The sequence below is a fragment of the Phyllobates terribilis genome, unplaced genomic scaffold (assembly GCF_046119375.1).
Source record: "Phyllobates terribilis strain yellow unplaced genomic scaffold, ASM4611937v1 Scaffold_4__5_contigs__length_816908805, whole genome shotgun sequence".
Taxonomy (NCBI): domain Eukaryota; kingdom Metazoa; phylum Chordata; class Amphibia; order Anura; family Dendrobatidae; genus Phyllobates; species Phyllobates terribilis.
The window spans coordinates 413,124,444-413,151,986 of NW_027362764.1; positions in this window are offsets into that span (position 1 = coordinate 413,124,444).

The window sequence follows — 27,543 nt, forward strand, 5'->3', positions numbered from 1 at the left end:
GTGCAGCTTTGACAGGCAGTCGGCTATGCAGCTTTGAGCAGTATGTACAGCTTGCGAAACACTCAGGCAGTCATCCAGCATGAGGACACAAACAGGAAGTACGCCCATTTACCCACACTGCTTGGCAAGAATCCCATGTTCTTTTGTAATAGGGTTACTCAGCATTGTGTGAAAGACTGTACAACAGCACTGGTCTAACACTGCCATTGATGAGTTAGTGATTTTCTTCATGCAGTGATTGGGCAGCAATCTAAGAAGAGAACCCTAGGAAACTAGGACTTGAGCAGGAGCTATTTTAGGGAGAGTGAGAGGACTGGTGCTGTGCTGACTAGACTGAGCCCAGACAGGGCTGTTGCGCTGTTTCCTTCCAGCTTTTTCTCGGAATGCGCTGTCTTCCGATTCCCCTGATCAGAGACTACGGTGCTCGGGTGGAACAGACCGTTCATGGCACCCAGCAACTCCGGCTCAGAGCTTATCTGCATATCTTCTGGTTCTACCACATTGGCGTGGCAACGGTAAATTGTGTGAGCGGTGTTAGCGTCCACCTTGCAAGGGGCCCTTGGAAAGACTTTGGACTCTGCGCTCTACAAGAAGCTAAGTACAGGAAAATTTATACACTACTACACCGGCAGCGTGTGTACTTCTTGTAACTTTTTGTGAGAAGGTGCTGCGGAACACTGATACCCTAAGATTCATAGGACGTTCTCTTTTGCATATTTTAGTGTGGGGTTAGTGGTTGTATGTTAGCGGGAAGTGGGCACTTTTTGTATGATCGGAACAATAATCATAGGATAGTCAGGATTGACATCTGTATATATAGAACGTACATACGTTAAGGATAGTCAGGATTGACATCTGTATATATAGAATGTACATACGTTACAGGGTAGCAGATACCTTACAGGGTAGCAGATTTTGTTCATTGTTATTACCATATTTTCCCTATTTACTCTTATTACATTTATAAAAACTTTGAACACTGTGTCCTCCATTTCCTCGCAGTATCTGCCTAATCAGACACCTTTCCCACTGTGTCCGCCATTTCCTCACCGTATCTGCTGCAATGCAGCAACTTGCTGGCATTACGGTAATGGTCCAGGATGTGTTTTACCTGACCATGTACCTTCCCCCTCAGGTGACTGGTCACATGACTGTGACATAGCACAGGTCCTGCACGCACAGAATGTCTGTCTGATCACATGACTGTGACATTAGCAAGGTCCTGTCTGTGTGTGTGTGGGTGTGTGTGTGTGTGCACGGGATGGATATATAAACCCTGCTTGATGGGAGACAGGTGTGTTCGGTGAGAGGCATGAGGCCTGTTCCCCATGTGTGTGGGACACCGTTCGTGTGAGGCCTAGTGAGGCTGAGTGAAGCCTGGCAGCCTGAAAGGCCGAGACTGGATCCTGTGAGTGGATGCTAGTGGCCTTGGAAGGCAGAGGCTTGCGGAAGAGTCCTGAAAGGCGCAGGCTGGATGTGAGTGAAGACATACCAGTAGCCTTCGAGGGACGACGGCTAGAGACCCCCACCTGGGAAGCCGCAAAGCCACAGTGGTGGCGGATTAAAAGGACTGCAGCAGCAACTAAACCCGGCAAAGGTAATACACTTTGTTATATGGACACTTGTATGGACATTGCTAAAGTATTACCTTGCTGAAGGATGTAACCTGGGCCAAGTGGGCCAGTCTGACACTTGGGCTCGTGGACATTATATGTGTGAACTGTGGTTTATGAAGTGCAATAAACTGCAGCATTGTGAAATACCGGAAAGACATTGCTGGTGTGCATTAATTGACCCGGTGCAGAGAGTATCCCCCATTATGATGACTAGTGCTGCCTTACATATGGTTCGAGAATGCGGGCAACTGCAGCCCGGTTGCTAGCGGCAACGACAACCCGGTTGCTAGGGGCAACTGCAGCCCGGTTGCTAGCGGCAACGGCAACCCGGTTGCTAGGGGTAACTGCAGTCTGGTTGCTTGAGGCAACTGCAGCCCGGTTGCTAGGGGCAACGGCACAGGATGACGAGTGTGGATTAAAGCATCTGGCTGCAACTCGGCGGGGTTGCGAAGGTTATCATCGCACTCAAACCTGGTTTGCTGTGGCTCGGCGGGGCTCATGAAGTTTAAAGCATCTGGCTGTGGCTCGGCGGGGTTGCAAAGGTTGTGTCGCACTCAAATCCGGTTTTGCTGTGGCTCGGCGGGGCCACGAAAATTTTTCCGGGGAAAGCAGTGTGTGAATAGTGTCCTGAGGAAATTCAGGAGCAGATAAAAATGGCTGTGAAAGGAGCAGCAACTGAGTCTGAAGCTATTGAGCGATTAGAGCGATTAAAGTGCCTGTTAAAACCGGAGCAGGTATTTGAGAAACTTCTACTAGACATGAAACTGGACATGGTGCAGGAACCACAGGAGCCGTGGGCACCGTATAGCATGGTGGCAGTGGATCATTCTGTGAACTCTCCGGGGACGCCATTGTTGTCCCAGAGTGCTCGGAGAGGTGGTAAGAGCTGTTGTGAACTGAGTCTTAAGACTATTGTTGATTTTTCTTGTAAAAATTCCCCTGCCGGTGTGGTTGTTAAAAAGGGGGCGGAGTCTAAAAAAGGGGCGGTTGTTCAAAACAGCGTGGAGGATAGAAGATCAAAAAAAATTACTGGTGGTGGGTTGGTACCTCCTAAAAATGACAATGTGACCATTGATAACTGGGTAGCTCCAGTAGAAGGGGTTGACGTCAAAGTGGGAGGTGACCTATTAGTCCACAACACCTTGGGGAGTGACACAGACCCCGTAGGTGACTGTGACACTATGAAAGTAGAGAGAGAGTTCAGTCAGGAGGGGTTAGACAAGGTGAGAGAGTCCCCCTCTCGTCGTCGACGGCGCAAGGGCCACAAAAAGGTTGCTCCTGTAGACTTGGCTGAAAGTGAAAATAAGGAAAATGTAGTACTGTGTGCCTTTGTTTCAAGGGTGGATCCTCCTTCCGAGGCAGAAGAGGAGGTGACGTTGCCAGTAGCAACCTCCGGTACGGTACCGAGTCAGAAGGATCTGACAGCCCTGAAAGAGGAGGCGGCCAGTCGTGACCAAGAGCTGGAGCCTATCAGCCAGAAGTGTCAGAGTGACGTGCAGCAACTATGTGGAAACCTGGGGAATGTGTCCTCAGATCAGTTGATCCTGGAGTCTGAACAGCAGAAAATACACCAGCTTATGAGGAACTGGCAGCGAGACGTGGAGCAAAGCCACGCGGAAATTAACCAGTGGAAGGAAATGTTCTACGGAATTAGGAGGACCGCCGCAAAATCAAGGAGGAGGTTTTTCAATTAGAGATTGACAAAGCGGTGTGTGAAGATGAGTTATGCGAGGTGAAAGATCGCTTCTCCCTGGTACAGTTAGAGCTGTCTGCCCTCAAAGAGGCGCTGCAGCATGAAGTTGCTGGGCGTGAACAAAACCTAGAACGACTGCGCGAACAGTTCCACTTGGAACTGTGTGATAGAGATGAGCGTTGTTCGACTCAAACTGTTCGCCAATCTCAAATTCAAGCTGTTTTGGGCGGTGTTCGAGCCGTTCGGCGAACACTAACGATTTGAGAAAAATTCGGCTGTTCGAGGTTATGTTGGATAACTGTTCGTGCACCAAAATCATAACTGGATTTTTTCTCAGTAATGATGAAAATTAATGTTAATACGCAGTTTGAGTTTACAGCGGGGCGGGGGGAGGGGCAGGGGATGGATCTCTGCACGAATAATGAAGATCTCCATTTTTTTTTCTCTTTCCCGCATTTACAGTGGGGAGGTGCAATCTGTCAGCCTATCAGCAGCGCACACACAGAGCGAAGTGCTTTTTTTCACACAAGCAAGGGCATGTGTCATTGGCAGTGTATGTCACATGTCCTTGCCCTATAAGACCCAGCCATTTTCCCCGTCGCCACCATTTTCTCACTGCTGCAGCTGCGTGTTAGACGGCACCGCTGTTGCTGTGTGCGCTATACCTTGTTAATTTCAAGCCAATTTTCACACAAATCTACAGATAGCTTGGGAGTAGGGAATAGTTGTGATTGCAGTCCTTTTAAGGACTAGGTTACAGCATTTCCTACGACTTTTATCAGGCTGGTCTGTGCTCTTAAATAGATAGGTTGTGGGAGTAAAGACTAATTGTAATTGCAGTCCTTTTCAGGACTAAGTTACATCAGTTCCTATCAGTTTTTGCCAGGCAGGTCTGTGCCAGTGCTGTGCAAGTTTTTTTCACAGCATTTGTCTGAATCTAGCAAAGCTAATCCTTTTTGGCCTATTGCAGAGTGTGTTAGTCAGTGGAGTAGCCTATCTGTGTTGCAAGATACACCACCTGTGTATAGAATACCAATTTTTTTACTGCACCTAGTGAAGTAAAACCTTTTGGGCATAGCATCATTCTATTAGTCCATCTATACTGACCTCCATAAGGTTGCTAATTGAATATAATTTTTTTCTTCATCTAGCTCTGAAAAAAATATTTGGGCTTCTAGCAGTGTGTGAGACTTGTTCTATTAGTCCATCTATACTGACCTCCATCAGGTTGAAAATTAAAAATATTTTTTTGTCTGCATCTAGCTCTGGAAAAATATTTGGGCTTCTAGCAGTGTTTGGGACTTGGTCTATTAGTCCATCTATACTGACCTCCATCAGGTTGCAAATTGAATATAATTTTTTTCTGCATCTAGCTCTGAAAAAATATTTGTCCTTCTAGCAGTGTGTGGGACTTGTTCTACTAGTCCATCTATACTGACCTCCATCAGGTTGCAAATTCAAAATAATTTTTTTTCTGCATCTAGTTCTGAAAAAATATTTGTCCTTCTAGCAGTGTGTGGGACTTTTTCTACTTGTCCATCTATACTGACCTCCATCAGGTTGCAAACTGAATATAATTTTTTTCTGCATCTACCTCTGAAAAAATATTTGGGCTTCTAGCAGTGTGTGGGACTTGTTCTATTAGTCCATCTATACTGACCTCCATCAGGTTGCAAATTGAATATAATTTTTTTCTGCATCTAACCCAGCCAATAGTTTTGGCCTAATACCACAGTTTCGCCACTCAGCTCTGCTCGGTTCCCATCCATTGTTATTTTGTGCAAACAACTCCAGAGTTGTGAATTAGTTAACCACCAAAATGAGTGGAAAAAGGCCTGCAGCTGGTGGAAAGGGGAATAGGCGTGTTGGGAAGGGGAAAAAAGGTTGTGTCCGTGGGGTAGGTGTTAAAGCAACAGTAACATCTGCAGAAGAAAGACCATCTTCCAGCCAAACTAAAATGTCTACTTCTTTTAGCGAACAATGTGATAAGATCCCTTTCTTACGGCCACGCCAATCACTACAAATTCCAGATGAGGCACAAAAACAGTAGGTGCTTCAACAGATATCAAGTGTTCCTTTAAGTGGGCTCTCCTCCACATCAACTTCAACATCACAAATACTCCAGTCCTCAAAGGTGTCACCCCAATCGCACTTGCTTCCTCACAGCTCCCAAATCTCCAGCTGCCCGTCTGAGTATGAGGTAGAACAGATGGTTGAGTCTGCAGAGCTGTTTACTCATACTATAGCCTGGGAATCAGAGGTCGGCTCCAGAGCTTCTGTGAATCCAGACAAGGAAATGATCTGCACTGATGCCCAGAATCTTTATGAGTCGGATCCAGGACCAGACGCAGAAGGTTCTGACCATAATGTAGACCCTCATTCCCAAATTGTAACTCCTGTTGGTGGAGACAATGATGAAGACGATGATGAGACTCAAATACCTGATTGGAGCGACAACTTTAGTTTTTTGTCAGGGCAGGAACAGGTTGGCTCGGAGGACGACGGGTGTGATGACGCACAGGGTGATGATGATGAGGTTGGAGATCCCACTTACTGTCAACCCACAGTCAGCCAAGAGATGAGGTCAGCAGAGGAGGTGAAGGAGAATGCTAGTGACGACGAGGTCAGATTGCGCCTTCCTGGACAGAGACGTAGTACTGGAAGCACGTCAACAACTGCATCCTCAAGCACAACTCTGCCTCTCACCACAAGTCGTGGTGGCTCTTCAGGTCGCATGGGTGCTAAGCCTTGCATAGCCTGGGCATTTTTTCAGATCGATAAAGATGACCCAACTCGTGTTATCTGTAACATTTGTCAGCAAAAGCTAAGTAGAGGCCAAAAAATACATAGTTTGAGTACTTCATGCATAAACCGGCACATGGACATGAAGCATAAGTTGCAGTGGGAAGCTCACTGTGCTACAATGCGGCCTAGCCGGCCGGGCCAACCACCGTCTGCCATATCTTGTGTATCCGCGGCCTCTTCATCCTCTGTGACTGGGGGGACAGCAGTCACACCTGTTTTGGGGCACAGACCTGCCACCTCTTTACCCGCAACAGCCATTGTGATTGCCAGGTCATCATTTTCTTTGGAGGTGGTAACACCAGCTGGTGTTGAGCGCTGTCCGACATCGATAGCACCACCTTTGGATCAAGGCAACCTAACATGTCCGCCTGCATCTTCCTCACAGACCGGCAGTTTGCCGGGGACACCCTTATCAACCCCGTCTAAGCACAATAGCCAGCCCTCGGTCCCTCAGATGTGGACAAGTAAAAGACCATTTCCTCCTAGCCATGAGAAAGCTAAGAGGTTGAATTTCACCATCTGCAAGCTCTTGGCTACAGAAATGCTGCCTTTCCGCCTGGTGGACACAGAGGATTTTCGAGACCTTATGTCCGTCGCAGTGCCCCAGTACCAGATGCCCAGTCGGCACTACTTCTCAAAGAAAGGTGTGCCTGCGCTCCACCAGCATGTCGCACACAACATCACCGCTTCTTTGAGAAACTCTGTATGTGACAGGGTGCATTTCACCACAGACACTTGGACGAGTAGGCATTGACAGGGGCATTACATGTCGCTGACTGGGCACTGGGCAACTATGGTGACAGCAGGACAAGGGGCTGCTGTCCAAGTCTTGCCGTCCCCACGAGTTGTGCGTCAATCCTCTTTATCTCAAAGTTCCTCCACTGCTTCTGCCTCCTCAACCTCCTCTCAGTCCTCCACCTGCACCCAAAGCCTGTCTGGTCATGCCAAAAGCTTTCTAACTGCGCAGAAGGGATTCTGCACACCTCCTTACTATGCTGGCAGTAGGGCTCAACGTCATCAGGTGGTTTTTACTTTGAAATGTCTGGGAAATGTGAGTCACACAGCTGAGGAGTTGTGGTCAGCTCTGGAGAACCAATTTCATGAATGGTTGTATCCACTGGACCTGAAACCAGGGAAGGCCGTGTGCGACAATGCTGCAAACCTGGGTGTGGCCCTTCGCCGGGGCAATGTCACACACGTGCCTTGTATGGCTCACGTGTTGAACCTGGTTGTCCAGCAATTTTTAGCCCACTATCCCGGACTAGATGGCCTTCTGCAGAGGGCACGGTCGCTGTGTGCTCACTTCCGCCGTTCGCATCCCGCAGCTCAGCGACTTACATCTCTACAGAAGTCGTTGGGCCTGCCACTTCACCGGCTAAAATGCAATGTGCCTACCTGGTGGAATTCAACTCTGCACATGTTGCAGCGACTGTGGCAGCACCGACAAGCCCTGGTGCAATACGTTCTGACGTATAGCCTGGGCCAATGAGATCCAGAGGTGGGGCAAATCACGCTGGAGGAGTGGTCTCAGATCAGGGACCTATGCACCCTTCTGCACAGTTTTGAAATGGCGACAAAGATGTTTAGTGCTGAAGATGCCATTATCAGCATGACTATTCCGGTGATTTACATGCTGGAGCACATGTTAAACAGAATTCGGAGTCAGGTGGTGGCACAAGAGGAGGTGGAGGAAGTAGAGGCGGAGGAGTTGTATGCGGAAGGGCTAACATCTGCAAGGTCCAGACGGTCGGCAGCACCAAGGCGGCAGGCATGTGAGGGTGGGGGAGATGGTTTTACCAGGGCGCATGGTAGCAGCCAAACTAGTGAGGAAGGTGCAGGAGCCCAGGAAGAAGTGGAGGACGAACTGATGGAAGACTCATCAGATGAGGGAGACCTTGATCACATTTCTGTTGTGCGAGGTTGGGGGGAGAGGACAGAGGAAGGAAGCATGATTGTTACCTCACCACCAACACAACAGGGACTTGGTGCTCCTGGATGCGCAACACACATGAGTGCCTTCTTGCTGCACTACCTGCAACATGACCCTCGAATTGTGAGAATTAGAAATAATCCTGACTACTGGGTTGCCACACTGATAGATCTCCGGTACAAAAGTAAATTTGTAGAAATTATTCCTGCCATAGAAAGGGATGCACGCATGCAGGAGTATCAGCAGAGACTGTTGCAGAATCTTACATGTGCTTTTCCACAAAACACCAGTGGTGCACGTAGTGAATCTCACAGTTCCAACTTGCCAACCGTGGGACCGTCAAGTGTTCAGCACTCAAACCGTAACAGAACCACAGTATCTGCTGGTAACATCAATTTTGCTGAATCATTTCACCACTTTTTTAGCCCATCCTTTGCAAGGCCATAGGAGACAAGAAGTCTGACACATAGTCAATGCCTAGAGACGATGGTACAGGAGTATCTCCAAGTAAACATTGAAGCCATGACTGTGTCACTGGACCCTTGCTCTTTTTGGGCTTCCAATCTGGAAAAATGGCCGGAGCTAGCCACTTACGCCTTGGAGATCTTGTCATGCCCCGCATCCAGCGTTCTGTCTGAACGTGTGTTCAGCGCTGCTGGTGGTGTGCTGACAGATAAGCGCACGCGGCTATCCACTGATAATGTAGACAGACTCACGTTTATAAAGATGAACAAATCATGGATCCGAAACGACTTTTCTACCCCTGTGTCATCCTGGGGAGAGTAAAAGCTTGATGATTTTAACCACCTCACCAACCATTTTAAGCTTTCAAATTACTAATCATGTTTATCTGTATCTTGGCTGGAAAATTATTTGGGCTTTGTAGCAGTGTGCAGTACTGATTCTATTAGACCATCTATACTAAGCTACACCAGATTTAAAATTAATAATTTTTAGCTGCATCTAGCCAGGAAAATAATTTTGGGGCTCCGAGATGCGCAAGACACATAAGTGCCTTCTTGCTGCACTACCTGCAACATGACCCTCAGATTGTCAGAATTCGAAGTAATCCTGACTACTGGGTTGCAACACTCTTAGATCCCCCACACTCTTCGATCAACCTTTTCATTTTAATAAAGACCAAAAAAATGGTCATTTTTGAAATGATAAGCATTAGCAGGAAAACTGAAATCAAACAGTTTTCAACTCAAAACTTTATTCTAGGTGATGTTACATTTGCACATAGGACCCCTTGTTCGAAAGGAGCTTCTGAACTCTCTCGTCTATTGAATTTGTCAGGTTTTGGATGGTTTCTGCTTCAATTGTTTTGTATGAGGACAGAATATCCAGAGCTGTTGCTTAGATGTGAACTGCCTCCCGCCATCATAGACACTCCTTTTGATGATGCTCCAGAGGTTCTGAATGGGGTAGAGGTCAGGGGAGCATGGGGGTCACATCATAAGTTTGTCCCCTTTTATGCCCATATCAGCCAGAGATGCAGATGTGTTATGTGCAGCATGAGACGGTGCATTATCATGTATAAAAATGATCTTGCTGTGGAATACACGGTTCTTCTTCTTGAACCATGGCAGGAAGTGCTGTTTGAGAAACTCCACATACATTATGGAGTTCATCTTTACCCCTTCAGGGATCCTAAAGGGGCCGACAATCTATCTCCCCATGATTCCAGCCCAAAACATTACTCCACCTCCTCCTTGTTGGCGCTGTAGCCGTGTTTGCGTGGGGTGTCCATCAACCAGCCATCCTCCACTCCATCCATCTGGACCATCGAGCGTTGCACGGCACTCATCCGTGAACAAAACAGTTTTGAAATCAGTCTTCATGTAATGTTTGGCCCACTGGAGCCATTTCTGCTTGTGTGAAGTGGATAGAGGAGGTCGACAGGGTGGCGTATGCACAGCTGCAAACCTCTGAAGGACCCTGCATCTTGTTGTTCGGGGGATGTTGGAGGCACCAGCAGCTTCAAAAACTTGTCTGCTGCTATGACAAGGCTTTTTTGCCGCTGCTCTTTTAACCTGATGTAATTGCCTGTAGGAAAGAGTCCTCAATTTGCCCTTATCAGCAAGCACACGTGTGTACTGTGAATCAGCTACATACTTCTTGATTGCCAAGACACTTCATCCTGATCATCGCACAATGTTGATTGTAGTCATGCCTTAACCTAAACACTCCACAATTTGTTGCTTCTCAGCAGCCGACACATACTTTTTCTTTCCCATTTTGGCAGAAAATGTAGGCTGCTTAATAATGTGGGACAGCCTTCTTAAGTAGTCTTGCCTTTCATTGGACACACCTGCCAAACTAATTAGCACAGGTGTCTGCAATTGCTTACAGTGATATAAAGAGCCCTGAAACACATCACCATCAATGAGTTTAACTGACAAACAAACAAATTCTTCCCTTATCACTCCTAAACACTTTTTGCATAATAATTTGGAACACAGTGTACATGTGCTTTTCCACAAAACACCAGTGGTTCACGTAGTGAATCTTACAGTTCTAACTTGCCAACCGTGGTCTGTATGGAGTTGTTCAATAAAGGGCCCAAAATTAAGATAACATAGATGGGAGAGGTCTCTATGAATAGGAATTCCTAAGTATTTGATACCCTGTGAGGGCCAGGCAAAGGGAAAGTTGGACTGGATGGAATCCTGTATGGATTTGGGGAGGGAGACATTGAGGGCCTCAGACTTCGCTGCATTGATTTTAAAATTTGACCATGTAACAAAGTGATCTATTTCAGCCATAACAGCATGGATGGATATATGTGATTGAGTGATATATACTAGGACATCATCAGCAAATAGAGAGCACTTGTACTCGGTGCCTCCCACCTCAATCCACCTAATATTGGGGTTATGGCGAATTGATGAGAGCGGGTGCTTTGTCACTATGATGTATAAGAGAGGGGACAGAGGACATCCCTGCCTTGTCCCATTGGTGATTATGAAAGGTGATGAAAATGTTCTGACGCGCCCCCTGGGCCTTGGGACACCCAGAGCAGGACCCTTTTTGGTGGATGCTGGTGGTTGTAGTCTCCGTGGCGGCGACCCGGTTCCGTGGCTCAGGGCGGTCAAACCAGTGGCGGAACTATTTATGTGGTTTTGATGTTTAAATGTCCGACTACGCCACCCGTGGATTGCGGTCAGAGTGAACCGCCGCTGCAGGGCAGACCGCTGAGGCTGGTGTTGTGGGTGCAGAAGAGCGTAGCATAACTCCCCGCGGGAGGAGTATAGTCTCAGGGCAGTGTATGCGGAGGATGGGGGTGATGGTGCAGGGCAGCAGCAGTAACGACACGGAGTCAGTGATGCAGTCCAGGGCCTTTACTCACAGTTCTTATTATCCAGACCACGTCTGCAGGTAACGGCTGCCCACGTCGTACTGTGCTCACCAGGTGAGGGGCTCAGACAACTCCCAGATAACTTTGGAGCACTTCACAGGACCCCCTTTGTGTGTCCTTTGTCTGGCCTTTCTTACCAACCCTTCTGTCCGGCTGCCTCGGGCCTCCTCTTGGTAAACTTGGCGCCAGTTTCCCTGACCCTATGTGATGCCTTCCTAGCGGGTGTAGCGAGGGGCTGCGCCACATAAAATGTCACAGCCTCCGGTTTCTAGCTGAAGGTCGTTTCCCGCCTCCACTAGTTTCGGGGACCGGTCTCCCCCTTTGGCCTGACCGCTCCACACAGGTGGATTCGGGCGTGCGGTGGTGACTCGCCCGTCCGCACCCCTGGGATCCCTTCGTTCCTCATTCCTGGAGCCTTCTGTGCTCCTCTTCCTTCCTTCTCCCTCTTCCAGGCCTGGGCCTCTGTTACTAGGCCCGCCTCCGGAGCAAAGCTCATGCAGAGCCCCTGCTCCCTGTCACTTCTGCTCAGACTTCACTGCACTGAACTAAGATGGTGCCCACCTTTTATACTCCCTTCTCAATGCACCCAGGAACTGCTTCCTCCCTGCTCCTGCACTACAGGGTTTCCCTTCCTCAGTGTTCCCTCCCCCCACTCCAGCCAGGGACAGGGACTGTCGTGCCCATCTCAGGGGCATATTGGTGGCCCTGCCCCACGGCAATGTGGTGTAATGCATGCAAGTGTCGGGTCCTGATCCACACTCCATCCTTACCTGAGAGTGAGATATCACACCTCTGGGTGAGGTGCAATACCTCTGTAGCCACCGAGCCCTCAGGGTGCTACAGTTCCATTTATCTTCAGCCTAGGTGACGTATTGCGATACAGGGCCGTGATTTGGGCTATAAAACGGTCCCCTAGACCCCTACCACAAACTTTTTAAGAGAATAATATATGGCATGCCAGGAGACTCTATGGAATGCTTTCTCAGCATCCAACGAGAGTATCTAATTACAAATTTTTAACTGCATCTAGCCCAGGAAATACTTTGTGCCTAGTAGCAGTGTCTGCTAGTCAGCGGATTATCCCGGCTGTTAAGCAAGCTACACCACCTGTAGTTTGGACACTTAATTTTTTCAAAGGAAATGCTTCGGGACCACGGGATACTCAGTGAAGAGCATCAGGAGGCACCCCAAGGCATAGGGGCTGGGAGTGGCAGTAGGATGCCTTGCGGTGGACAGCCGAGCTCGATCCTTATAAAAGCTTTTTAACTGCAGCAGCTTTAGTGGACGCGACTGGAGCTGGAATTACGCGGCTGCTGGCATGAGACTTGCCCTCCAATAGATCCTTGTAAATGGATTTAAAGTGTATTTATTCAAATTAGAGAGACAATTTAAATTAAAAAGCTTAGAGCTGCCTCCACCACAGGGGGGCTCGCTCGACCCACCAGCGGACAGGCACCAGTATTGGGAGAGGGGGGCTGGCCATCAGGGTTCACCGCGGCTCTGGCACAAACCCGGCGACACGGAGGTGGCACGGGCAGGAGCGGACTGGCCGTGTCGGCTTCTCACTTTTTGGATTTTAGAAGGGCATGACATGCCTATATCTGTGTCTCCCCCTCCTTTTACTCCTCCACCTCTTTTCTTTTCGCATGACTATATGTACTTGTCACTTTTCCATGTGTTAGTTATGTCTTCTGAGCAGTTTGTCAGCTTTTGGACACCTTTGAAGGTGTTTTCTATGTGTTTCTATGTGTTTTTGTTTGCCTGCCATTGGTTTTAGCGGTGTTCGAAGGTGTTCGACGAACAGTTCGACGAACAGTTCGGCGAACACACGGGTGTTCGACGAACCGAACCGAACTCGAACACTACGGGGGTGGCTCAACACTACTGTGTGACTCCAAGAAGGAGTGCGATGAAAAGTTCGGTAAGGAACTGCAACAACGTAGGAGAGATTTTGAGGATCTCCTCAAGGTTAAAGTAAAACTAGAGGAGGATAAGGCGGGTGCAGTGCACGTGCGCCAAGTGGTTGAGACCACCCTGCAGGACACCCGTGATGAAAATGGTGATCTCCACAGGAAGACCCTAGGTCTGGAAGCTCAGGTGAAGGAGCTACAGATGTCCTGTGATACTCTCCAGAGGGCGGTGACGTGCCTTAAGGAAACAGTCAGCAAGAAGGAAGCTGAGCGGAAAAAGATGATGGAGTCTATTGGAGAAGCCACAGACCAGGGTCAGGAGTTGGTCACTGGAGATGGGAGGTATAAAGCAGATACCTCCTCAAGTGATGTGAGCTTGGATGATTCGGTGGATGTAGGAGCCAAGATCAGGGAGCTCAAGGAGTCGCTACAAACCCATTTGAAGCAAGAGGAGCTTCAGTGACGGGCCGCTGAGAGGCGTGTGGCGGAGCTAGAGGAAGAAGTTTCCGGGCTCAAAAGTCGCCTGACAAAGTATCACTCAGTGAACGAGGCCTTCTTGGAGAAGGAAAAGGGCGAACACGTTGCACTCACTCCCTTATACCATGAGAAGGTGGACCTGAGGAGAGCTAAGAGAGTGTTAACCACAGATAAATATGAGATGGAAGTGGACAAGATGAACATTCGTGAATTTGTATCTGTGTGTCAGCTCAGGGGAAGCATACAGGGTGAAGAAGCTAGAGGTCAGTTGTCCATGAAATCTGAGCTGGTTGATCATCTGGAAACCACTGGTGAGATCGAAACGTCTCGGTACAAGTGCCTCGTAGATGTACCCGAGGATTTGAGGGAAGAATGCACCAGTGAGTCCGTGCATGAGGAGATTAAGAAGGCCGTGGTCCTGTCCACGACCGAAGTCACAGTAAAGAGGGTAGCTATCCTAAGTGACATGCACTGGCGATGTATTCGCACAAAGCGGTTTCTCCGGTTGAAGACGGAACAAGCCATTAGACAACTGGAGTTGATGAGGAAAGCTCACAGTATGCGTGAAGAGGTCATCCGGGTGCCTCATGTTCTAGTGAGGAAGCTCGTTGGGAGAAATGGTCGAGCCATGCAGATGATGGTCAAGAAGTCTGGTGTGGTGAAAGTAAGCAGTCCAAGTGATCATCAGGACTGGATACCAGACGAAGACGGCATGGTATCATTCTCCGCTGTGGGAACAGAAGAAAGCCTGGGATATATGCGCATGCTGTTGGAGTACTGAGTGACCTACCTGCGAGAGGTAGAAAAGTTAAATCTCGCTAGACTGCGAGTGGATAGACAGCATCATCTGAGTAGCAGAAGATGGCAGCCGTCTAGAAATTATGAGACCTGATAAGGTTACGACTGACCGCTGGGAGCGGGGGAGACCTGACAAGGTTACAACTGACCGCTGGGAGCGGGGGAGCTCTGACAAGGTTACGACCCGGAAAGGTGACCTGACGAAGTCAGTGACAGTGACAAATGGTAGGTCCCTAAGGAATGGGCTAATGTCGTTGACTAATGTTCCAGGGGCTGAGTAGCACAATTGTAAAGTACATGGTCTCTATGTGAACTGGGTGTTATAATGTCATTGTGTATATTATGTGTTCAACCCCACAAGTTTGAACAGAGCTGGGGGTTATAGTGATTGTGTATATTATGTGTTCAACCCCACAAGTTTGAACAGAGGGGCAACTTGCTGGCATTACGGTAATGGTCCAGGATGTGTTTAACCTGACCACGTACCTTCCCCCTCAGGTGACTGGTCACATGACTGTGACATAGCACAGGTTCTGCGCGCACAGAATGTCTGTCTGATCACATGACTGTGACATCAGCAAGGTCCTGTCTGTGTGTGTGGGTGTGGGTGTGTGTGTGTGTGTGTGTGTGTGCGTGTGTGTGTGCACGGGATGGATATATAAACCCTGCTTGATGGTAGACAGGTGTGTTCGGTGAGAGAGGCATGAGGCCTGTTCCCCATGTGTGTGGGACACCGTTCGTGTGAGGCCTAGTGAGGCTGAGTGAAACCTGGCAGCCTGAAAGGCCGAGACTGGATCCTGTGAGTGGATGCTAATGGCCTTGGAAGGCAGAGGCTTGCGGAAGAGTCCTGAAAGGCGCAGGCTGGATGTGAGTGAAGACATACTAGTAGCCTTCGAGGGACGATGGCTAGAGACCCCCACCTGGGAAGCCGCAAAGCCACAGTGGTGGCGGATTAAAAGGACTGCAGCAGCAACTAAACCCGGCAAAGGTAATACACTTTGTTATATGGACACTTGTATGGACATTGCTAAAGTATTACCTTGCTGAAGGCTGTAACCTGGGCCAAGTGGGCCGGTCTGCCACTTGGGCTCGTGGACATTATATGTGTGAACTGTGGTTTATGAAGTGCAATAAACTGCAGCATTGTGAAATACCGGAAAGACATTGCTGGTGTGCATTAATTGACCCGGTGCAGCGAGTATCCCCCACTATGATGACTAGTGCTGCCTTACACTGCCTAATCAGACACCTTTCCCGCGGTGGCTTACACTTTTTATTACACCCTTCACAGCTACATTTACCAAGAAGCCGTGGTAAATGTGCACATTTACCAACTGCGCTTACACCCTTCTCAGCTACATTTTAATGTGCTCATTTACCAACTGCGCTTACACCCTTCTCAGCTACATTTACCAAGAAGCCGTGGTAAATGTGCACATTTACCGGCTGCGCTTGGTTAAAGTCAGATGTTCCATCTTCACACCTGATATTTCTGACTTTTACCACGCTCGACGGTAAATGTTAACATTTACCAAGACTTCACAGGTAAAAGTCCAATTTTACTTTTCATTTTGAGCTTTTACCGACGGCCTCGGTAAATGTCCAGATTGACCGGTAAATCCTAGGTTTTACCGGCCTTCTGACTTTTACAGTAACAAATCCAAAGAAACATTTAGAAATTCTATGGAATAAAGCACCAAGCATCAATTACGTTTGGTTTTCCTCACTATTGTACCATTGAAACCAACATTGGAGATTGGAGAGGAGGTGGCCAGCCGCTGCCCTTTAGCCATTATCTGTTAAAGTGTGATTTGATGTTGTTCTAGCATTATGATTGTCATTTTCCTTCCTGAGATGTTAAACTATGAAGTGCTGTTCTTTCTTTTTTCCCTATTTGTGTGCACAGTACAGGGCCACAACCTGGGAGTTCACCTGCAGCCATGTCCCACATTTTTTATGGAGGGACCTTGAAATCCTTTGGATTTCACACTGTATTAAACCTGTGCAGAGCTGTTGCAGATTTCTTGCAGAGACCATAATAAAAAGAAGAGCATCTTTCACAACATGGGTGTTGGAGCAGTGGCATGATTTTTCTTATACAACCTGTTGACCTTATTTTTAATAATTCAAGGACATAATACAGACTCAATAAATAGATTAAAAATTCCAGAATTTATATTCCATGTCTTTATATACTTACACCTAACTAAAGTGAATGCAATTTAAATGTACTATAATATGCAAATTAGATCTCTCATAGAACACTTTTTTGTAAGTGCCACCTAATAGATTTAGCTTCCCTATCAGTTAATGTTCAGAGTTTTACCAAGTCCTGCAAAATGAACAGTGATTAATAGCCTAGCTAGCAACTCATTTACACAGCTGTTTCGAGATGCTTGGCCTTCATCAGTAAAGATCATAATTTGGCTGGCTGATGATGGGCAAGCACCCCTAAATAGTAGTCTGTAGATGAATTTCTGGCTTGACTATTATTCGCAACCATGTTGCAAGGCTTGTTAGAGGGTCAGACATTGACTTCTGTGGATGCTACCTTAACTAGGTGGCACTTGCGAGATAGTTTTCTTTCATTTTACAAGATAGCTAATTTGCATGCTTTTATCATGGAGCATTGCCAATTAGTCTCTGTACTCAGCTGGTCTTGTTTGGCATTGTTTGTTCTCATATAGTGTTCTAAGAAAAACAACCTCATAAAAAGTTGTCTGTACTGTAAATTGCAAACATAAAAACCAAGACATAGCTTGTAAATTACTGGAATTTCAGAAATAACATTATACATTAAACTGATATTTTACAGGAATCTACAATATATGCAGCTGCTTTGTTTACTGGAGAAATTCACAAGATATTTGATTGCTGGGTAACTTCATAACACTTAATTTGTTTACCATGAAGCAAAATTTCCTATTGGAATTCCTTCTCATGCCATTTCAATTATAATGCTGCTCCAAGTGCCTCAACATATCAGAAAAGCAATCAGTTTATATCAGAAGTTTAATGGAAAACATAATGAATTCATTCAGTTGACACTTCTGTGACACAATTGCATTTGCATGTCATTATAATGATAGAAAGCATGACAAATGAGTAAGAATACTCAAATAGATCTATGGTTGATACCAGATTTGTGACTATCATATTCAATCTTGCTTATTTACTAGTCAGAAACCCATAATTTTTTCCATTACTATTTACTTTATTATTTTTTCCCTCTCTCATGTACAGCTTGCACGCTCTATTCACATTCTTAAAAACAGAGAATAATGGTCATTTTAATTTTTATGTAATAAAAAGAATAGTACACATGAGATGGGCTAATTTATTTCAGTGGAATTGAATTTTACTTACATTTTACAAAAATCTGCATTCTGGAGAATACAGATTTTTTGAAATTCACTTTGTGCAAATGGTGGTCAGCTGTGGTTGCAATCTTACTGAACAATAACGAGCCGTTAAAAGGGAAAAAAACATGCTCACCTCTCCAGCCACCCCTGCTGCTCACTGATTACTTTCTGGTTCTCAGAGCCTCCGTCATGTCTCTGGAGTTATTTGCACTTGCTCCAGAGCATACCTGCAGCAGGATGTCACGGCCAGGAGTGAACATGCATAGAGGACCAAACAGTCAGCAAGAAGAAGTAGTATCGGATGTAAAGATGAGCAGTGAGGTATGTTTTAGGTTCTTTTTAATCTTTGGCCGATCGCTTACCTCTCTGGCTGCACCAGTTGCTCTGTACCCTCTGGGAGTGGAGGTTTTCACCTGCTTCTTTCTACACTGTGTGCTTTTTACTTTTCACTTACATCAGCCCTCACAACTAGAAGAGGGCCTTGAACCATGTAACACATAATGTATATGGGCATGGAAAGCAAATATAAGCTTACAGTACAAGTTTAACCCCTTTACCCCCCCAGGGTGGTTTGCATGTTAATGACCAGGCCAATTTTTACAATTCTGACCACTGTCACTTTATGAGGTAATAGCTCTGCAACGCTTCAATGGATCCCACTGATTCTGAGTTTGTTTTTTCATGACATATTGTACTTCATGATAGTGGTAAAATTTCTTCGATATCACTTGCGTTTATTTGTGAAAAAAATGGAAATTTGGCGAAAATTTTGAAAATTTCACAATTTTTAAAATTTTAATTTTTATACCGTTAAATCAGAGAGATATGTTACACAAAATAGTTAATAAATAACATTTCCCACATGTCTACTGTACATCGGCACAATTTTAGAGCCAAACATTTTTTTTATTAGTGCGCTATAAGGGTTAAAAGTTGATCAGCGATTTCTCATTTTTCCAACAAAATTTAACAAAACTTTTTTTAGGGAGCACATCACATTTGAAGGGACTTTGAGTGGCCTTTATGACAGAAAATACCCAAAAGTGACACCATTCTAAAAACAAGGTGCTCAAAACCACATTCAAGAAGTTTATTAACCCTTGATGTGCTTCACAGGAATTTTTGGAATGGGGAAGAAAAAATGAACATTTAACTTTTTTCACAAAAATGTTACTTTAGACCCCAATTTTTTTATTTTTGCAGGGGTAACAGGAAAAAATGGACCCCCAAATTTGTTTTGCAATTTCCCCTGAGCATGCAGATACCCCATACGTGGGGAAAAAACACTGTTTGGGCGCACAGCAGGGCTCAGAAGGGAAGTAGCGCCATTTGACTTTTTGAATGTAAAATTTGCTTGAATAATTAGCGGACGTCATGTTGCGTTTGGAGAGTCCCTCATGTGCCTAAACAGTGGAAATCCCCCACAAGTGACACCATTTTGGAAACTAGACCCCTCAGGGAACTTATCTAGATGTAAAGTGAGCACTTTGAACCCCCAGGTGCTTCACAGAAGTTTATAAAATGGAGCCATGAAAATAAAATTTTCACATTTTTCCCGCAAAAATGTATTTCAGCCCCCAGTTTTGCATTTTCATAAGGGTAACAGGATAAATTGCACCATAAAACTTGTTGTTCAATCTCTCCTGAGTAAGCTGATACCCCATATGTGGGGGAAAACCACTGCTTGGGTGTACGGCAGGGTTCGGAAGGGAAGGAGCGCCATTTAACTTTTGATATGTAAAATTTGCTTGAATAATTAGCGGACGCCATGTTGCGTTTGGAGAGCCCCTCATGTGCCTAAACAGTGGAAACCCCCCACAAGTGACACCATTTTGGAAACTAGACCCCTCAGGGACCTTATCTAAATGTATGGTGAGCACCTTGAACCCCAAGGTACTTCACAGAAGTTTATAACATAGAGCCGAGAAAATAAAATTTTCACATTTTTTTTTTTTAATGTAAAATTTGCTTAAATAATTAGCGGATGTGCCCCTGATGTGCCTAAACAGTGGAAAACCCCCATAAGTGACACCATTTTGGAAACTAGACCCCTGAGGGATTTTATCAAGGGGTATATTGTACATTTTGAACCCAAAGGTACGACAGAGTTTGATAACATTAGGTCATCATATTGAATAAGTTGTCATTAGTCTTGAGCGTAAGTGCTCGCTACTTGAGTTTACATCGGGTACTCGGGTATGCACCAAGTATCGCGGGTGCTTGAGTGACATTCTCGAGTCCCTGCCCCGCATGTTTCACAGTTGTTAGACACCCCAAAAAAAACATGCGGGGATTGCTCGTGCATGGCAGGCGATCCCAGCAACGTTTTTTTTGGCCGCGAAGCATATGGGGCAGAGATTCGAGCATGTCACTCAAATACCCATGATACTCAGTGCATACCCGAGCACCCGATGCAAACTCAAGTAGCGAGCACTTGCGCTCAACACTGGTCGCCATATTGTCATCATTGTTTTTTCTTTACTTTTGAAAAAATCCCTAGCCCTAGCCCAACCCTAACCCTAGCCCAACCCTTACCTCAATCCTAACCCTAGCACAACTCAAACCCTAGAGTTTATTTTTTTTACACTTTTTTTTACTTTTACACATTGTCCCACTATGGGACTTTCACTTTTTGCAGCCTGATTGGCTGCATGGCATAGAGAGCAGCAGCTCCCTTTGTCATGCAGCGTGTCAGCGCTGCACACAGGGGAGACATTACTTTGGTCGCGCACTGCGCATGACCAAAGTAACGTCCTGCCTCCTGGTGACCCGGATGTTGTCATGACGACATCGAGTCATCATGACAACATCCGGAAGCCGCCGCAGACTTCGCTGGACGCCGGCAGGAGAGGTGAGTATAAAGATCACCTCCCTCCTTGCCACCGCAATGCTGCGATCGACTTAGATCGCAGCATTGCAGGGGTTAATGTGCCGGGAGCAGTGCGGGACCGTTCCCTGCACATTGTCACAGCTGACACCCGGTGCTATCAGCTGACACCCGGCGGCGATCGCCGCCCACATGTCTTGTGTGTGGGCGCGATCACAGCACGCGTAATAATACGTAGCTGGTCCATAAGTCCCAGGTCACAGCTACGTACTATTACTGACCAGGTCGGAAATGGGTCAAAGGGGTTGTCCCCTGAGCAATGTAAATTTTAATTAATAGATCTTGAAATAATAATAAGGACCCCAAATGGATGTATTACATTTTTTTTTCCAGTGCTGAGATAATCTTATAAATGTGCCCCTGCTATGTACTGTGTAATGGCTGTGTCTGACCGTGCAGGAGCATGATCTGATCATACTACATCTCCTGGGCAGGGGAGGAGGCAAAAGAGTATACAGACAGGACAGCACGGGATCACAGCTGATTCTTTCTATGAAGTAAAACATGTTTTTAAATAATTAAACACAAGTACCCATTAAGTGTAAGATTGCATACCACTTCTATGTCATGACACCACAATCCTAGGACTATATGCTGGCCCAGGTAAATGAAGAGTTATATTCTGCGGATAAACGGTATATTTTTATTCAAAACTAATTCTACATAGACAAAAGACACATTCAAATTAAGCAGGAAACTAAGTAAAATATAGCCTCGGGATCAGCAATTCAAATCAGTTATTGGAAAGCATATATCCCATGGTTCTAAAGTGCACATATATTGAAATCTTAGATGATAAAATCATGGTTTGTCACATCTTATTAAGCCAAGGGGCAGAATAGGAAGATGGAGAAAGAATACTGGACAATGGTCAAGAAAAACTGACTAAGGTATTGCAGTGAGAGAATCCTTAATTGAGCTTGCTCATAATGATACCTGAAAGTGGTAAGTATTAATAACTGTGACTGACTTGTTTATGATGTGGTTTCTGCAGTGATAATTGTTCACATGCTGTGTGTTTTTGCATGTCGTCTGATTTATATGTTTAATGTGTATCCTGAACTTGTTTGACTAGACTGAGATGCACTATACTTGTTTAACATGTCTGTTGTGTTCACTGTGCTTGCCTGATGTGTCTTATGCATATGTTGTGCTTGTGTGATATGTAAGGTGTGAGTAGTGATGAGCGAGCATGCTAGTTACTGCTCGGTGCTCGCCCGAGCATCTCACTGCTCGAGATGCTCGGCGCTCGCCGAGTATTTCCGGTTTGCTCGGGCGGGAACTCGTGTCCCCTCCCTGCATGTTTAGCGCTCTTTAGAGAGCCAATGAACATGCAGGGATTGCCTGCCATGCACTGCAATGCCATAGCCATGTTGGTTGTGAGCATTACAGTGATTGGCTAGCCGCACAGCGTCATCAGGTCTATATCAGACCTGGCGCTGCCATGCTCGACACAGTCACTCCGGATAAGACAGAGTAGGGAGAGCTGCTGCTGTGTCAGGGAGAGATTTGATCGTGTATAAGGTAATGTAGGGAGTAAAGCCGTACATTACACATATCCATCCTAACAAACAGTCCTTCTGAGGACTAATCCATCTGCAGAGATATTAGGTAGGCAGCTGTATAGGCAGGCGGTGTATATAGCAGACTGCAGTGCATATAGCACAAGAGGCTCCATTCCAATTCTGCCTTCTGCTGCTGCTAGATATTTCTATACAAAGGCCCAGGTCTCAGGGGCCAGGAATACTTTTCTTTGGATCTTAATCCTCATTATTTGCTTAAAAAGCAATCCAGAGAACACCATTTTTTTCTGTGCCATTTGATTGTTGGCACTGCAGAATATAGCCAGGTCCTTTCCATATTAGAGCGCTAGAAATCCAGCTATTTAAAACCGTATTTTCTCCGTCAAACGGATAACATATACGTTGTCAGAAAATACTGCCATTTCTGGCCTCCATTAAAAATTTCCTTTAGTGTGTCATTGAAGAAATTCACTGCAGTTTGCTGTTCAAATTACTTACCTACAGGCCAGGTATTTAAAACTCAGTTTTCTCTATCACACGGATCACATATAAGTTCGCTCCAAACTCAGTCATTTGTAGTGAGCGTGGAAGATACTGTCCTCCATTTAAAATGGGCAAGGCACGTGGCAAGGGACGTGGAACTGGACGTGATGTTAATGGTGCATACAGAGGCCGAGGACAAGGCCGTGGGCAAGCCGAAATTGTGCCACAACAAACACCCACATCTTCTCACCTGACCTTCCTGTCCCAATTTCTAGGGGATCGCAGCACACCACTATTGAACCCAGAGCAGTGTCAAAAGGTTGTTGGTTGGATAGTGGATAATGCTTCCAGTCATTTAGCCACCACTATCACCACCCTGTCTTCCACACGGTCAAGTCTCAGTAGCCGTGAGTCTGGACCGCATATTCCTCACCCTGATCCTCCTTACTCCCACCATGCCGAGTACCCAGAGACAACTGATCCCACACTTGGATACTCTGAAGAGCTGTAAACTTTTTCCACTTATAGATTCGGACCTCTCGCCCGGTCCACTTGAAGCAGGGCAAGAGGAGATCGCGTGTAGCGATGCCCAAATATGTGAGCAGCCATGGTCACACAAAGGTGACGGTGGGAAAGTGTCACAAGAGGTGGACGATGATGAGACACAATTGCCAGAAAGTCAGGAGGAGGACCAGGGTGCGGAAGTGAAAGACGAGGTGGTGGATGATATAGCAACTGACCCAACCTGGCAGGAGAACATGCAGAGCGAGGATAGCAGAACACAGGGAGAGGGTGGCAGAGCACCCCAACAGGCAGGAAGAAGTAGTGTGGCGCACCACCTGCCAGGCCAGCATCAGCAGGGGTGGCAAAATGACCAGCCTGACAACAACCAGCATGATCAGGCACATGGCAGCAAAGCACCCGACTTTGTGGGCCGAACCCCAGTGTCCAGATACAGCGTCTGTGGGTGGCACCATTGCTTCTTCCGCTGTTGTGCATGCAAGCCAATCCCCTGTCCATGGTGCATGCGAAGACGCCTCCTGCCCTGCACCTGTCGTTGCACACTCTCAAGTAGCAGCATCTGGAAGCACGTCCATGTCCTTGTCCCAGCGCAGCGTTCAGTTGTCCATACCCCAATCCTTGGAACGCAAGCGCAAATATGCAGCCAACGCCCCTCAGGCCACAATACTAAATTCTCATATTTCACGACTGCTTGTGCTCGAAATGTTGCCTTTTAGGCTCATGGAGACGGAAGCATTCCGCAACCTGATGGCGGTGGCCGTCCCTCGGTACTCGGTCGCCAGCCGCCACTATTTCTCCCGGTGTGCTGTCCCCGCATTACACAAGTACGTGTCCCAAAACATTAGCCGTGCTCTCAATAACGCAGTTACCGGTAAAGTCCACCTAACCAGAGACACGTTGATAAGTGCTTGTGGGCAGGGATGGTACATCTCACTGACGGAACACTGGGTTAACATAGTGGAAGCTGGGACCTAGTCGGACCTTGGGAAGGAACACGTCCTCCCGACGCCAAGGATTGCGGGCCCTAGGTGAATTAGGGTTGCCCCCATGGTCTACAGCTCCTGCACCTCATCCTCTTCAGCCTCCTCCTCCTCTTTAGCCTCCATCTCCGAAATGACCACATCAATCACAAAATGGAAGCACTGCAGCACTGCCTCGGCCAAGCGGCAACAGGCTGTGCTGAAGCTAATATGCTTAGCTGAAAAACCGCACAATGCTGAAAAGTTGTGTACAGCTCTGAAAGAGCAGGCAGATCTGTGGCTCACACTGCTCAACCTACAGCCAGGCATGGTCGTGTGTGACAAAGGCCGGAACCTGGTGGTGGCTCTGAGGCGAGGCGAGCTCACTTACGTACCCATGTGCTTAACCTCGTGTTTCAGCGGTTTCTCAAATCCTACCCGGAGCTGCCGGATCTGCATGTTAAAGTATGCCGCCTGTGTGCCAATTTTAGAAAGTCAGCTACAGCTTCCGCCGCCCTTGGAGTGTTTCAGCAGCATTTGCAGCTTCCGGCTCACAGACTGGTGTGTGATGTCCCCAAGCATTGGAACTCTACACTGCAGATGTTGGGAAGGATTTGTGAGCAGAAGAGGGCAGTTGTTGAGTACCAGCATCAACAAGGCCATCGGTATTCATTTCAGACTCCACACATAAAACCTCAGGAGTGGACATGGATGTCAGACATATGTACCATCCTCCAAAACTTTGAGGACTCCACCAAGATGGTGAGCGGCGATGACGCCATAATTAGCGTCACCATCCCGCTTCTCTGTCTACTGAAATGCTCTCTGCTAACAATCAAAAAAATGCATTGCAGGCGGAGCACGATGAGATGGAGCAAGGAACCATACAAGGTGATAACTAGTGTTGAGCCACCCCCGTAGTGTTCGAGTTCGGTTCGGTTCGTCGAACACCCGTGTGTTCGCCGAACTGTTCGTCGAACACCGTTAAAACCAATGGCAGGCAAACAAAAACACATAGAAACACATAGAAAACACCTTCAAAGGTGTCCAAAAGCTGACAAACTGCTCAGAAGACACAACTAACACATGGAAAAGTGACAAGTACATATAGTCATGCGAAAATAAAAGAGGTGGAGGAGTAAAAGGAGGGGGAGACAGATATAGGCATGTCATGCCCTTCTAAAATCCAAAAAGTGAGAAGCCGACACGTTCAGTCCGCTCCTTCCCGTGCCACCTCCGTGTCGCCGGCTTTGTGCCAGAGCCGCGGTGAACCCTGACGGCCAGCCCCCCTCTCCCAATACTGGTGCCTGTCCGCTGGTGGGTCGAGCGAGCCCCCCTGTGGTGGAGGCAGCTCTAAGCTTTTTAATTTAAATTGTCTCTCTAATTTGAATGAATACACTTTAAATCCATTTACAAGGATCTATTGGAGGGCAAGTCTCATGCCAGCAGCCGCGTAATTCCAGCTCCAGTCGCGTCCACTAAAGCTGCTGCAGTTAAAAAGCTTTTATAAGGATCGAGCTCGGCTGTCCACCGCAAGGCATCCTACTGCCAGTCCCAGCCCCTATGCCTTGGGGTGCCTCCTGATGCTCTTCACTGAGTATCCCGTGGTCCCGAAGCATTTCCTTTGAAAAAATTAAGTGTCCAAACTACAGGTGGTGTAGCTTGCTTAACAGCCGGGATAATCCGCTGACTAGCAGACACTGCTACTAGGCACAAAGTATTTCCTGGGCTAGATGCAGTTAAAAATTTGTAATTAGATACTCTCGTTGGATGCTGAGAAAGCATTCCATAGAGTCTCCTGGCACGCCATATATGATTCTCTTAAAAAGCTTGTGGTAGGGGTCTAGGGGACCCTTTTATAGCCAAAATCACGGCCCTGTATCACAATACGTCACCTAGGCTGAAGATGAATGGAACTGTAGCACCCTGAGGGTTCGGTTGCTACAGAGGTATTGCACCTCACCCAGAGGTGTGATATCTCACTCTCGGGTAAGGATGGAGTGTGGATCAGGACCCGACACCTGCATGCATTACACCACATTGCCGTGGGGCAGGGCGACCAATATGCCCCTGAGATGGGCACGACAGTCCCTGTCCCTGGCTGGAGTGGGGGGAGGGAACACTGAGGAAGGGGAACCCTGTAGTGCAGGAGCAGGGAGGAAGCAGTTCCTGGGTGCATTGAGAAGGGAGTATAAAAGGTGGGCACCATCTTAGTTCAGTGCAGAGAAGTCTGAGCAGAAGTGGCAGGGAGCAGGGGCTCTGCATGAGCTCAGCTCCGGAGGCAGGCCTAGTAACAGAGGCCCAGGCCTGGAAGAGGGAGAAGGAAGGAAGAGGAGCGGAGAAGGCTCCAGGAATGAGGAATGAAGGGATCCCAGGGGTGCGGACGGGCGAGTCGCCACCGCACGCCCGAATCCACCTGGGTGGAGGGGTCAGGCCAAAGGGGGAGACCGGTCCCCAAAACTAGTGGAGGCAGGAAACGACCCTCAGCTAGAAACCGGAGGCTATGACATTTTATGTGGCGCAGCCCCTCGCTACACCCGCTAGGAAGGCACCACATAGGGTCAGGGAAACTGGCACCAAGTTTACCAAGAGGAGGCCCGGGGCAGCCGGACAGAAGGGTTGGTAAGAAAGGCCAGACAAAGGACACACTAAGGGGGTCCTGTGAAGTGCTCCAAAGTTATCTGGGAGTTGTCTGAGCCCCTCACCTGGTGAGCACAGTACGACGTGGGCAGCCGTTACCTGCAGACGTGGTCTGGATAATAAGAACTGTGAGTAAAGGCCCTGGACTGCATCACTGACTCCGTGTCGTTACTGCTTCTGCCCTGCACCATCACCCCCATCCTCCGCATACACTGCCCTGAGGCTATACTCCTCCCGTGGGGAGTTATGCTATGCTCTGCTGCACCCACAACACCAGCCTCAGTGGTCTGCCCTGCAGCGGCGGTTCACACTGACCGCAATCCACGGGTGGCGTAGTCGGACATTTAAACATCAAAACCACATAAATAGTTCCGCCACTGGTTTGACCGCCCTGAGCCACGGAACCGGGTCGCCGCCACGAAGACTACAACCACCAGCATCCACCAAAAAGGGTCCGGCTCCGGGTGTCCCAAGGCTCAGGGGGTGCGTCAGAACATTTTCATCACCTTTCACAATCACCAATGGGACAAGGCAGGGATGTCCTCTGTCCCCTCTCTTATACATCCTAGTGACGGAG